The sequence below is a fragment of the Erpetoichthys calabaricus genome, chromosome 5, assembly GCF_900747795.2.
Source record: "Erpetoichthys calabaricus chromosome 5, fErpCal1.3, whole genome shotgun sequence".
Classification (NCBI taxonomy): Eukaryota; Metazoa; Chordata; class Cladistia; order Polypteriformes; family Polypteridae; genus Erpetoichthys; species Erpetoichthys calabaricus.
This window is the reverse complement of record NC_041398.2, coordinates 167,532,743-167,545,062: the sequence shown is the minus strand read 5'-3', so window position 1 is coordinate 167,545,062 and position 12,320 is coordinate 167,532,743. Positions and strand designations below refer to the sequence as shown.

General features: G+C 38.9%; 1 protein-coding gene across 3 annotated transcripts in view; it reads left to right on the top strand.

Annotated features, from left to right (window-relative positions):
• Positions 1-12,320, top strand: part of palld (palladin, cytoskeletal associated protein) — a 481,585-nt gene that overhangs the window by 168,150 nt on the left and 301,115 nt on the right. The window lies entirely within an intron of this gene.

The window sequence follows — 12,320 nt, the reverse complement described above, 5'->3', positions numbered from 1 at the left end:
ATGAAACACCAGGAACTGTGGGAGACCCTCTGGATTTATAAGGTAAAAGGCAGTACCTAGTGGTGATTGGCAGCCCCTCCCCCTCCCCTTGGGAGACCACTCACAAATAATTTGGAACATAACCAATGTATAGCACACAGTGAAGATAATAAACAAAAGAAACCTTAACATAAATAAATTAAATTAAAAAATTAACAAAAAGGACCTGACCTCGACTCGGGACGTTGTGGGTCTGTGGGGGGAGTACTTCGAAGACCTCCTCAATCCCACTAACATGCCTTCCAATGAGGAAGCAGAGCCTGAGGACTCGGAGGTGGGCTCCCCCATCTCTGGGACTGAGGTCACCGAGGTGGTCAAAAAACTCCTTGGTGGCAGGGCCCCGGGGGTGGATGAGATACGCCCGGAGTTCCTCAAGACTCTGGATGTTGTAGGGCTGTCTTGGTTGACACGTCTCTGCAACATCGCATGGTCATCAGGGACAGTGCCTCTGGATTAGCAGACCGGGGTGGTGGTCCCACTCTTTAAGAAGGGGGACCGGAGGGTGTGTTCCAACTACAGAGGAATCACACTTCTCAGCCTTCCTGGAAAAGTCTATTCGGAGGTTCTGGAGAGGAGGGTCCGTTGGATAGTCGAATCTCAGATTCAGGAGGAACAGTGTGGTTTTCGTCCTGGTCGTGGAACAGTGGACCAGCTCTACACCCTTAGCAGGGTCCTGGAGGATGCGTGGGAGTTCGCCCAACCAGTCTACATGTGTTTTGTGGACTTGGAAAAGGCGTTCGACCGTGTCCCTCGGGGAATCCTGTGGGGGGTACTCCGAAAGTATGGGGTACCGGACCCCCTGATAAGAGCTGTTCGGTCCCTGTATGATCGGTGTCAGAGCTTGGTCTGCATTGCCGGCAGTAAGTCGAACCCGTTTCCAGTGAGAGTTGGACTCCGCCAGGGCTGCCTTTTGTCACCGATTCTGTTCATAACTTTTATGGACAGAATTTCTTGGCGCAGCCAGGGTGTTGAGGGGGTCCGGCTTGGTGGACTCAGGATTGGGTCACTGCTTTTGGCAGATGATGTTGTCCTGTTTGCCTCATCAGGCCGTGATCTTCAGCTCTCTCTGGATCGGTTTGCAGCTGAGTGTGAAGCGGCTGGGATGGGAATCAGCACCTCCAAATCCGAGACCATGGTCCTCAGCCGGAAGAGGGTGGAGTGCCCTCTCAGGATTGGGAGCGAGATCCTGCCCCAAGTGGAGGAGTTCAAGTATCTCGGGGTCTTGTTCACGAGTGAGGGAAGAATGGAGCGTGAGATCGACAGGCAGATCGGTGTGGCGTCCGCAGTGATGCGGGCTCTGCATCGGTCTGTCTTGGTGAAAAAGGAGCTGAGCCGTAAGGCAAAGCTCTCAATTTACCAATCGATTTATGTTCCTACCCTCACCTATGGTCATGAGCTATGGGTAGTGACCGAAAGAATGAGATCGCGAGTACAAGCGGCTGAAATGAGTTTTCTCTGCAGGGTGTCTAGGCTCTCCCTTAAAGATAGGGTGAGAAGCTCAGTCATCCGGGAGGGGCTCAGAGTAGAGCCGCTGCTCCTCCGTATCGAGAGGAGTCAGATGAGGTGGCTCGGGCATCTGATCAGGATGCCTCCTGGACGCCTCCCTGGTGAGGTGTTCCGGGCACGTCCAACCGGGAGGAGGCCCCGGGGAAGACCCAGGACATGCTGGAGGGACTATGTCTCCCGGCTGGCCTGGGAATGCCTCGGGATTCTCCCGGAAGAGCTAGAAGAAGTGGCCGGGGAGAGGGAAGTCTGGGCATCTCTGCTCAAGCTGCTGCCCCCGCGACCCGACCTCGGATAAGCGGAAGAGGATGGTTGGATGGATGGATGGACAAAAAGGACATAAAATGAGGATTTGAACCCCCAGCCACTGGAGGAACCCTGACTGAAATATAACATTCACACTCCAACTTAAGAACAACCTAGGTCTGGCTGGTAAGAGTTGTAGGTTCTTTTAGTGTTTCTCTTAGAGACTTACCCTAAAACAAATTAAGGGGGAAATTTAGCAAATATGTGTTGACAATAAAAATAAATTGACAGAATATTTTTTAGTTGGCAACAAAACCTTTTATATACTACATTATATTAGTAAACTACTGTATGTCATATACAGTAGATGTTGTCAGTGTGCAGACATGACAGGAAACTGCAGCAAGTGGGGTGTGGGGTCCGTGCACAGCTGAGTGTAATTCAGTGATTGTGACCAAAATAAACCATGATGGCCAGCACCTGTTCGGATTAGGACAAAGTCACAGTTTGCTTTTAACAGACCCAGACGCTTGCTGCTTTAGATTCATCACAAGGAAAGACTTTTGAACACACTACCTGCAGTTTTACATGGTTAATAATTTGATTTTGTAATTTAATTAACTGCCTCTCAGCTAGCTCCACTCTTATTGGTAACATTTACAGAAGCTAAAGACCACCAAATACTACCTCAAACATTTCGACAAGCATTAATCACCGTCTTTCCTAAACAAAATAAGGACTTGTTACAATGTGCATCATATAGACCAATTTCACTCCTGAATAATGATGTTAAGATACTCTCAAAAATCCTAGCTAGAAGGATGGAGAAAGTGCTGCCCTCGGTAATATCACAAGATCAAACTGGATTTATTAAAGGCCGACATCTATCTTCAAATCTCCGACGCTTGTTTAATGTTATATATTCACCAGCAAAATCAAACACCCCAGAGATATTACTATCATTAGACGCAGAAAAGGCATTTGACATGATCGAATGGAATTACCTTTTCACTGCATTGGAGAAATTTGGGTTTGGCCCGAATATTTGTGCTTGGATTAAACTACTGTATACCAGTCCAGAAGCTTCAGTTTGTATTAATAAAATTTGCTCAGACTACTTTAAACTAGAACGTGGTACCAGACAAGGATGTCCCTTGTCGCCACTGTTGTTTGCAATCGCTATTGAACCACTGGTGGTTCACTGCCGAAATTCTCATCAGATAAAGGGGATTGTCAGAGAAGGACTGGAACAGAAAATTTCTCTATATGCAGATGATATGGTCTTATATATATCGGACCCAGAAAACACTGTCCCTGCTGTTTTAACAGCACTAACAGAATTTCAAAAGATATCTGGTCTTAGAATTAATCTGAATAAAAGTATACTCTTTCCAGTGAACTCACAAGCATATAATATTAAATTAGACACCCTACCTTTTACCATAGCAGATCAGTTTAAATACCTAGGGGTAAATATCACAAGTAAACATAAAGCTCTTTATCAACAAAATTTTGGCGTCTGTATGGAAAAAATTAAGCAAGACTTGCATAGATGGTCAACCCTTCATCTCACTCTAGCCGGAAGAATTAACATTGTTAAGATGAATATCCCTTCCTAAACTTCTCTTTTTATTTCAAAACATTTCAATATATATCAATAAATCGTTTTTTAAACAGTTAGATTCAATAATAACCTCATTCATTTGGAACTCAAAACACCCACGTATCCGAAGAGCGACCCTACAAAGACCTCAGGCAGAAGGTGGCATGGCTTTACCTAATTTTCAGTTTTATTACTGGGCAGCAAACATACAAGCCATAAAAACCTGGACACAAATAAATGCACATACACAGGCTTGGTCTGCAATAGAAGTAAAATCCTGTAGTACTTCTTTATATTCCCTGCTTTGCTCTCCAATAAATGAAAGTTATCGCAAATATACTAATAACCCAATTGTGCTTTACTCACTCAGAATATGGAACCAAATTAGGAAGCATTTTAAGATGGAAAATCTTTTATCAGTGGCACCTTTGCAAGGGAACCACCTCTTTCAACCTTCGCAAGTATATCCAGTTTTTAATACCTGGAAAAGTTTTGGGATTAAAATGCTCAGAGATCTTTATATAGACAACATATTTACATCTTTTGAACAATTACGTTCAAAATTTAACCTCCCAGCTACACATTTCTTTTACTATCTTCAAATTAGAAATTTTGTTAAACAGAAATTGCCCGATTTCCCCCACCTTGCACCCTCCACAATGCTGGAAAAAATACTGCTCAATTCCGAGGAAACAAACACTATTTCCGCAATATATAAAATCTTATTAGAGTCCCTACCTTTCAAAGATCCAAGAGGACATTGGGAAGAAGATCTCTTAATCAATATATCAGAAAAGGAGTGGAAGGTAGCAAAGCAGAGAATTCACTCGAGTTCTATATGCGCAAAGCATAGAATTATTCAACTAAAAATTATATATCGAGCTCATCTGTCTCGCTTAAAACTGTCCAAAATGTTTCCAGGCCAGGATCCGACCTGCGAGCGCTGCAACCAAGCTCCTGCCTCACTGGGTCACATGTTCTGGGCCTGCACCAAACTAACATCATTTTGGACAAAGATTTTTAAGTGCCTCTCAGACAGCCTTAGTATCACAATCCCTCCTAACCCACTAACAGCTGTGTTTGGTGTCCTTCCAGATGGACTTGAATTGGAGAAGGACAAACAAACGGTGATTGCATTCACTACACTCTTGGCACGCAGACTTATTTTGTTAAATTGGAAGAATCCTAATTCTCCTCTTATAAGTCAGTGGGAAACTGATGTTTTATATTATTTGAAATTGGAAAAAATCAAATTTTCAGTTAGAGGATCTGTACAAAACTTTTTCAAACATTGGCAGGATTTAATCAATATTATTTTAGAATAAGAGAATTAACTATTATTGTATTTAACTCCCTTCTCCATCTCTTATTTATATAGATATTTACTTCTCCCCTTCTTTTGCCTAATGTTGCCTTATTAAAAAGCTTAAAGAAATTTTCCTTTAGCTAAGCTCTCCTTCTCAGGGATGGGGTTTGATTTGTTTTCAAATTTGTTGGGTTATAAATGGATCTGTTTGTATGGAATGATTACAATGAAAATTAATAAAATAAAAATATAAAAAAAAAAAAAAAAAAAAAAAAAAAAAAAAAAAATAATTAACTGCCTCTCAACTGATCATGTGGTGAACTGGGCCATTGCCGCTAAAGATGTTGGGACCAATGACTTTATTTAAAAATATGAAGCTAAGTATTGAAACAATGGCTTATACAGGTCTACAAAATTAAATTAATAAAAAAACGGTTCTAATTGTGAATTGTCATTTTTATTTGCATTCATGAATTCAATAAAAATATAACTACAATGTTTCCATTACATCACAAATACAAAAACTGAAAAGAAATTTAATTAAAACTTAACAAAATATGCAATTTATTCATGTATACAATACTGTTCTAAATCAATGTAACATGAAAATATTTACAGTAGTCAATCAAATATTTTAAGCATATATTTAAAGAAAGCAACAATAAATAGACATTGACTTACATATAACTTCTGTAGTTTTTGTCACTTCTTAATTTTTTTGATCCAAAACTTCATTTGGTGGCCCATCACTTGTACACCTTTTCTGGTGTGTTGCTATGAATCATTCAGCAGTAAACCACCATCAGACTGACATCCCAACATTCCTGGTGCCTTCTTTCCATGTCCTTGATATCCTGATAGAATCTTTCACCCTTTTCTTCCCTCACCGCTCAAAAAGTTTCAGAGAAAAATTCCAAATGCAATTTTCAAAAAGTGAACTTTGAGACTCCTGATGCAATCCAATTTCTTAAACTTTACTAATATTTTTTTTACAATTTATAACTTGTATCTTTTTTTTACCTAAAAACTTAAAAACTACTTCCTTGAATGATACCCAAGCCTCCAGCTACACCATCAGATTCTGCATCAGAAATCAGTTTTCTAATCTCAGGTCTGGCAATTTCAATTTAGCCTCAGACAAACTCAGAAACTTTCAGCACAAATGCACAACAACAGGCTCTATGTTTTGATAGGGCTTTGACAAGCTGCTTTACTAAACAAAACTTAATATGAACCGGTGGTAGCAACACTTTATTTGGATCCACCAAGCTAGGTCTGATGATGTTCTTGGCACAAAGCTGGACCGTATTCTAACTGGCCATACCTTTTGAAACCTAATGTCAGTTATTGGCTCTGCTTTCCCACTCATTGACAAATCATGGCAATTTTGTATGTCCTGGCTAAGAAACAGGTCCTTACGTATGAATCAGTGGTGCTCATTGTAATTAATTTTACCAACAAGATATTTAGCATTCTTGTAGGTTTCTTTCAAATGCACAGAATGAGCAACAGGTATTGATGCATATTTATTACCAATATGTAGAAGTACTCCTTTTAGGTTTCTTTTAGATGACTCTATAAATAGTCTCAATTTTTCTGCATTTTATTCTCTGCCAAGTTTCTCCACTAATCCACATATGTCAGCACAATAAAAAACAAGGATATGTAATTAGATTTTACCTTTTAATCAACACTCCATGAGCTCTGCAGTATCTTAAAGAAGGCCTAACTCTAGGTCTATTAATAAATCATTAAATTCATCCACAGTGAATGGTTGTGGCTCATTGCTTGAATATGTTGGGACAATATTCATCATCATCATCATCATCATCATCATCATCATCATCATCATCATCATCATTATCACTTGAAGTAGTTTCTCCCCCGAGTGAGTTTCTGCAGAATCAAGACTGTGGAAGTGGAGTAGGGACTGGTACATCAGGTCCATGTGGTAAAGGTCTTTTTCCTGATGGGAGATTAGGATAAACAATTTCTTTCTGATTCATTTTGTTACATTCCTGAATTTTGTAGGAGCAGAAATAACAATCATCTCTATGACTTCTGGTTTCTTCCATAACACTGGAATGCTAAAAGTTGGTGCCTTCTTCTTACTTTTTGTCCATTGTCTTAGTTCTTCAACACTAATAGCGCAGATGCTGTGAGGGGCACACTGTTTCTCCTGGTTACCAAGTTTAACTTCAAAGAGGCATAAGATGCTTTTTCACAAAATCTGTTATTTTCTGTTTCTTTTTGCTTTGCGACCTGCCCCACTATAACCCGTTGTTTATGGGGAAGGAGTGAAAGCTTTAGATTCGTCAAAAATTTTGATCTCTGGTTTTGGTGGATCTTGATGTTTTAGGGTCCCCTGATACCAAAAAACATCAATATCTTGTTGATGGGTGTGTGCCTGTCTGTGTGTGTGTATGCCTGTGTGTCACAGTTTCTTGAGGATGGTCTAGAGCAGTGGTGGACAATGTCAGTCCTGGAAGGGCACAGTGGCTGCAGGTTTTTGTTCCAACCCAGTTTCTTAATGCCAAGTCAATAATGGCTGATGAAGCACTTATTGTTAAAGTGACATGTTGATGCTTCATGTTAGTGGTCTTTCTAGTTAAGGCCCCCAACCCTTATTTGCTTATTTTAAACAGTTGTATTCACTGTTTTAATGGCTCCTTATTAAGAATAAGATGCAGATGACAAAGGAGCCGGCAGTTCTCCATACAACTTGCTTCCATTTACACCTGTATGCATTCATCAAGGACTGTTTAGTTTAATAAAACGCTGAAGAGAAAAATGTGACAGACTGAAAATGATCCGTTTTAGGCTTCAAATCATTTGGATGATATCCTTGGAAAGGAAAAAATCTACAATATAAGAACCTAACATTGCAGACTAACAAGCCATACAATTAAATAAGAGTCTAAGATTGTCAAAGATTGGTTTCAGAGTAAGCAACTGGGTTGGAACAAAAAACCTTAATGCCACCCAGGACTGATGTTGCTCACCCCGGTCTAGAGTTAAAATGGCTGGACGGAAAAATACCAAACTCAACACTTAAGCCTGTTATGAGATGACGATGTACAGATTAGATTTTAAACCAAATCATGCAACAGAAAAAGGCACTCTAGAAGCACCGTAATTCTGCAATTAATTATGAATTCTTCAATTGCTATCATAATGACCTATTTTATGGTCAGAAAGATCAGCATCAAAGCAGTAAATAATTACTGAAATATATAGATAGTTCGGAGGGCGGAAAGCCTACTGACGCTCATGTCTTTCTTTTTATTATTAAAGACTTTCCACAAACATAAAAAAAAATGAGTAATGTTCACACAACTTCTAGAAGTCATAGTATGAATTAACAGTACAACAAAATAAGAAACTCTGCACTCTATCACTTATAAGTGCACTGGTTGTGTCACACTGAGGTAGGTTTATTTCACTCCAGTGAAGTGTGTCATTGATGGAGGAAGGACAAGGCCAGATATGTCTGGTAGTAGGACTCATCACTATGATCAATTCCTTTTTTACTGAATAAAATAACTGTTTTGCTTTAAACATTCATTTTAATATTAGAGAATTTTAAATTCAAAAAAATTTTCATTAAAATAAAATGTTGATATTTAATTAAACATAGTTTGAAATTGATAAAAAAATATAAACAGTTATAAAATATGTCTTGTGAAAAAATTATAGACAAAAATGGTTAAAATCACATTAAATAATTAAACCTATTTTTCAGTGCATTCCTGAATTGTGAGTGTGTGATCATTCTTGATGATTCTTAATATTTATTCAAGTGTGTGTTTAATTATTTAAAGCCCATATTTGCTTAAGTGTCCATTAGATAAATGTAGAACTGTCATCAAAATGCTGAATGTAGTTTCTCTGCCTATGTAATAGGTAGGTCACTAAATTTGGTTGTACCGTGGCTATCATTCAAAGTTGCTATCAAGTAATGAAATGTATTTACAGTTTCACTAATGTGTTGAGGCAGAATGGTTGCTAGAATGTAAACTCTGGTCTCCTCTCAATAAGGAGACCAGAGCTCACATCCTTATGCTCTCCTGCGTGAAATTTACATGTTATCTCTATTATCTAATTTGTTTTCCTTTTGTTGCTCTGGTTCCCTCCCAAAGACATGCAGGTGTGTTCACCATGTGATAGACTGGTGCTCTGTCCAGGACCAGTATGGGCTCCAGGTTCCAACCCTGCCCAGAATAAAGTAGATATAGGCAATGAACAGATGGATGGACTACTTTGTAGGGCCTTCACCATCTCTTGGGCACTCAGTTTTTCCTTTTAGGCAGTGACATCATATGCCAGCAAGGGAAAATGAGAGAGTTGCTAGTGGTGTTAATTAAAGCGGGACTGAAAATGTGATATGAATAATTGGTGAATATAGAGATACCATCAAAAGTGAAAACATCAGTTAATGATCAATAAAAAAACTAGACCTCAGGAGCAAGTGAAAACGTGATCAGTGTCATTAAGGGGGATTATTGGTAGAAACCCCCTCAGGTAGAACAATGCCAAGAGAACTAAAATATGCAAAGATAGAAAACAAAAAAAGAAGAGGGTAGACAAAGGGAGCTGCCACAGTACAAGACAGAGTAAAAAAAAACAAAAAACTTGCTAGTCTCCAAGTACAACAAAAGACGCCCACATTCAACTCTCACCTCTCTTTTTGCATCTATTGTAAACAACTCTCCATATTAATTCTCCTGCCAGTTAAGTTCTTGTCACTATTTGCCTTCTGATTCTAAGCTAATTATGAATTAAGTCACTTCTTGACAAGAACCTGAATCCCTTCCAGGACCTGGGAGAGCCCTACTTTTGCAACAGGGATATCAGACTAGATCTCCGTTCAGTGGCTTTGTGTATTTCTGCACCTTAAGCCCTAGCTTTCCTAATTCATCTTTTGGCCCAGACGTTGTTTGTTTTTCTGTCTGTCTTTTATTACCTCATCTTCTTTCTAAATATAAGAGGTTTATTGGTTGCCTGCCCTCTGTCTCCCTGGGGAAACATATCACATGTATTTCTAGGCTATTTCTTTTTGCTTGGACTCCTAGTCCTTCAGATGCAACTAGTGCACATATGGGGAATACAATCCCATGATGGTGCCATGCTTTCTGCACTGGCATGACAATACGCCTCGGCAATACATTTAACTTTTTTCCCTAGAGCCTTGTTGGGCTCCACCCCTGCCTTATGCCCCTCTTTTCTGTCAACACTCACTGCTCTCATGGCCATCCATTATTATGTCAGATAGAGGTAAAGAGGTCAAACATACTAACCAAAAAATGACTTCTCCAAACCCTTATTCCCTAATATCTATCTATCTATACATTCATTGGCCACATTATTAGTTACACCTTGCTAGTACTGGTTTGGACCCCCTTTTGCCTTCAGAATAATTTTTTTGTGGTATAGATTCAACTAGGTCCTGGAAACATTCCTCAGAGATTTTGGTCCATATTGACATGATAGCATCACGCAATTGCTGCTGATTTGTTGGCTGCACATACTTGTTGCAAATCTCCTATTCCACCACATCCCAAAAGTGCACTTTTGGACTGAGATCTGGAAACTGTGGAGGCCATTTGAGTAAAGTACATGTAAACCCATTTCATGTTCAAGAAACCTGTTTGAAATGATTTGTTGCGTTGTGACATACTCTGTGATCCCGCTGGAAGTGGCCATTAGAAGATGAATACCTTGTGGTCATAAAGGGATGGACATGGTGAACAACAATAATCAGGTGGGCTGTGGCACTTAAATGATGCTCATTTGGTACTAAGGGGCACAAAGTGTGCCTGGAAAATATCCCCTACACCATTACACCAGCCTGAACTATTGATACAAGGCAGGATGGATCCATGCTTTCATGTTGTTGATGCAAGATTCTGACCCTACCCTCCAAATGTTGCAGCAGAAATCAAGACTCATCAGACCAGGCAATGTTTTACCAATTTATTGTCCAATTTTGGTGAACCCATGCAAATTATAGTCTCAGCTGTTTGTTCTTACCTGTCTGTCTGTCACCAATAACCATAACATGTTCAAAGTCACTTAAATCACCTTTCTTCTCCATTTAGATGCTCAGTTTCAACATCAGCAGGTCATCTTTACAATGTCTACATGCCTAACTGCATTAACTTGCTTGCATGGGATACTCTGATTAGATATTTGCATTAACAAGCAGTTGAACAGGTGTAGTTAATAAAGTAGCCAGTGACTGTGTGTGTGTATGTGTGTGTATAGATTAATATACAGTATATATATATATATATATATATATATATATATATATATATATATATACTGTATAGTGTAGAGTATAGTGTAGAACAGAAGACTATAAAGAATGTTTTAACTTGAATGTTAAAAATTAAGATATGAAGACAAAGAAGAGACTGCAAGAAGCTGACCAATTTGCAGTTATGCTGTTGGCCATTTGTTTGCAGTTGCCCTCTTTATGGAAGCCCAGGTGGTTGCACATAAGACGCCTTATGCATAAAAATAACCCACATATTCTGTGTACCAGAGTTCTTCCAGCATATCATATGACAAGAATTGACTGCATGTGGGCCTTGTTACACACACTTCATTTTAATTTATGGCCCTACTGCCACATCACTGGTGGTTACACTGTCTCAGCTATTGTGGTCTGCTCTTTCCCAGTCAGCTGTCATCTGTACAACTTGAACATACAAACCCAACCCCCCAAACTTTTCAACTTAAAATTCCATTCATTTTACTTTATCAGCTTCCTACAGTTATAATATATTTCAAGACATTTTAATTAAGCTTAGTGGTATATTTTTGCTGATTTATGCAAGATGTATGTTGTGCCTTAAATCCATCCATAAAAGACAATATACTCATACCTGCTTACTCTCTTGCACAAATACTATTTATACCTTTTGTTCTTCAGAAGTTAAAAATGACATGGTGTATATATGATTTCCTTTTAAAAAGTAGCTTTGGAAAATTGCATGTGTTTAAAAAACTAATGTATATTAATTCAATTCAGGTAAAATCCTTTACAAGCCTAGTGTGCAATGCACATTTAAAAATGGTTTTTCTTTTTAAACAAAACCACAGTGCAATAATGGAGAAAAACATAATACTGAACACAAAAATACTATGCAATATGAACACTTGACAAATACATATAGCATTTATAGACTTTTATTAGATTGTTAAAGTTCCCACTGCCAACATACTATACTACTAAATAAAGCTAATGGAATATACAGTAGTATGATAGCATGCCTGCTTTTGCTAATTATGTTAGGCCTTCCCTGAAAAGCTTTAGTTTAAATTTTCTGCACGTTTGATTTCACGCAGTACCATACATCATTCATATGTCACTCTGTTATAAAGATTTCACTGTGCGTGTAACTGAATTATGGAAATATTTTTCAATTCCAGGAACTCGTGAATGATTTACCAAGTGATTTTAAAGGTGCTTGCTAAATCCGACGTTGGACTGCAATTGCTGTTCTGCCTCATTGGTCCTAAAGAACACAGAACAGAGAGATAACATTCTCAATCTCCCGGCGGCGGTCTGAACCTATCCCAACTGCTTTGGCCGAAAGGCAGGAAATCGTCCATCAT